The sequence below is a fragment of the Solanum tuberosum genome, unplaced genomic scaffold (genome assembly GCF_000226075.1).
Source record: "Solanum tuberosum cultivar DM 1-3 516 R44 unplaced genomic scaffold, SolTub_3.0 scf00297, whole genome shotgun sequence".
NCBI lineage: Eukaryota > Viridiplantae > Streptophyta > Magnoliopsida > Solanales > Solanaceae > Solanum > Solanum tuberosum.
Window position 1 is genome coordinate 305,901 of NW_006239220.1, and position 2,865 is coordinate 308,765.

Genomic DNA, 2,865 nt, shown 5'->3' on the forward strand with positions numbered 1-2,865 from the left:
TGGCCTTGGGTCTTCATTAGTGCCAATATTAACTTCTTTCAAAGGATCTATTGTAGTCTTTACTCCTTCTTCAAGTTCCGGTGGAGCATCTCCAGCATCTTCCTCTTCTAAAGGATCATTGTCATTGACAGATATATGACAACACCAAACAATATCTTCTAACTCTTCATCAATCTTCATTTGAGGCAAATAATCGTACTCATTTTGGATTGTAATATGATTTGAGGAGCCTACACTTTTTTCATCTTCCTCGCGCTCCTTGGTGTAAACCACAGTGTGAACCTTTGCCTTGAGTTCCTCTTTACATGAAACTACAAGTTCCACTCGTCGCCTCATTCTAGAAGGAATCAAACTTTTGAAATCCTATCGAACCAAATGTGAAGCAGACGTTGTAACTTTTAAATAACATCTCAGATTTTTGTTTTTCTTCAATGGACCTAACCTCTCAAACAAAGAAGTTCTTGTAGTCGATTCTCCAAGTCGATCAAAGACGGAAGGCTTTTTGTTAGGAGTAACAACATCATCTTCAAAAGTTATATGGTTGTTACTTGCCCTTCTTATGGAAATGCGAATTGGCGGCGGTTGGCTATAGCCTAGGCCTACACGTGCTTGCCTAGTTGTATCTTCTGATGGAAGTTTCCCTAACATTGATGGCTCATTAGGGTTGTACCCAGCCTTCACAAATAACTTGTAAGCATTGGGATCAAAACCTTCTCTTGTGCGTTTTGTGGGGAGTGCCACATCTCGCACTTGATTTTGAGCGATTGACTTTCCTTGCAGCTTCGAAGGCAAGTTTATTGCATCGATCTGTCTGATAGGAAGAGTTTAGCCCTCTCAATGCATTTTCTTGAAGGTTAGATGATTGATCTTCTTCTTTCTTCACTTTTGGAACATAGTGAAGCCCAGAAGTCACTTTCTTCTTCGAAGACATGATTTTCCCTTCATTAAGAATGGGACAAGGTTCTTTAGTGTCATTTTTTACCTTTTCAACAGCCGCATCAATTCTTTTACTTGTGATCTTATCTGACTTGATTGATTTGACATCATTAGATTTGGCCCCTTTAACAACATAACTTTTCAAATAGAATTTTGCATCGGCAAAGTGTGTCTCAACTTCGGTGAAAGGATTATCATCTGCAACTATCTTCCTTTCAATCCCGCCTTCAAGATACTTCAAACATTGATAGTAAGAAGATGAGACAATTATTCTCATGTACCCAAGGTCTGCCAAGTAATATATTGTACGACGTCTTTGCGTCAATCACATGCATCCATGCGCTTGATCGCAAATGTTCCATGTGGATCTCTAATTTAATAGAGCCTATGGACCTCTTCCCCCCTTGATTAAAACCTTGTATCAACAAATGACTTTCACTAAGTTCCTTCATCTATTAAGATTCTATTTATCTTCTTCTCTAGCACATGACCTACCATATACAAAGGACGATTGTGTAGTGTTTCACCAAACAGAAGATCATTATCTGTAAATGTGATTTTTGTATCACATGCATATACTTCTTGGGAAGAAGGTTCAATAGGTTTTTCAGAAGGTGAGGGAGTCATCATTGACGAGATTTCCTTTGTTGCCTTTTCATCGTCACTAGGAGACACTTTTGGTGAGGATTGACTTGTTGATCCTTCTTTGTCAGTAGAAGGCATCTTCGTTGTTTCTGCTTTATCAGCATTGAAACATGATGCCTCGACATTGTCTTGAGTAGACTTTATGTTGAACGAACTTGGTAAGAATTCCTCTAGAGTCACAGGACGTCGGGGTATTTGGTAGTGATGCACTTCTATCTTTGCCCTCTTTGGGCGTTGGATTGATTTCTTCTTCTCCAATTTCTTCACCACTTTCCCTCTAATCGGTTGCACGTACAATTCTTTTCGTAAGCTTGACTTGTTGCGTCTTTGCCTAGTCACAAGAATCCAACCTTCATCACTATCTATATCATCTTGAGATTTATCTTGCTCTAATAACTCTTCTTCATGCTTTTCAGATATATATATTTGGATCGGATCGAGTGAGCCAAATGTGATAGAGATTTGGTTAGAACTAGCCTTCTCATCATTAAGGACAATTTTCTTTTCGTTAACCAATCGCATCACTTTATCCTTGAAGACAAAACATTTTTCAAGCGGATGACTCACAATTCTATGATACTTGTAATATTTTGGGTCATCAGCTTTTCCCGCTTCATCAGGTCGCTTCATCTCTGGCAAGTCAATGAGTTTTAACTCGAGCAACTCATCAAAAATCTCAGAAACGTCAGAATTCAAGAAAGGATATTTTTTCCTTGCATCTCCCTTAGTGTCGACTTTTGATTTACGTCCCTGGAAAGTCGTTCTCACGTTTTGCTTCACGCCCTCATTCATGGTCAACTTCGCAGGCGACATATTAACATTCATGGATTCTTTGTTGTCATTTATGGGGACAAATTTGCTCCATCTCTTGGGATCCTATTTGTCGCTTCCTTTGCGAGGGTCTCGGACATACGTCATATCTTTTCCAGCAGAGGACATGCTTAACTCCATATCATGAGCGCGAGTAGCTAGATCTTCGAGGGATTTTGGTTTTATTCCTTGTAAGAGGTAAAGAAGCTCCCAGTGCATCCCTTGGATACACATTTCTATTGCAGAAGCTTCACTAAGCCTATCCTTGCAATTTTGGCTCGCGTTCGTCCATTGATTTATGAAATCTATATCCAGTTCATCCTTCCTTTGGTGAGTATTTGTGAGTTCTACCATGCTCATCGTACGCCTTGTGCTATAGAAGCGATTGAGAAATTTGTGCTCTAGTTGCTCCCAACTGTTAATAGAATTAAGTTCGAGATCCGTGTACCAATCAAAGGTATTTCCTTTTAGAGA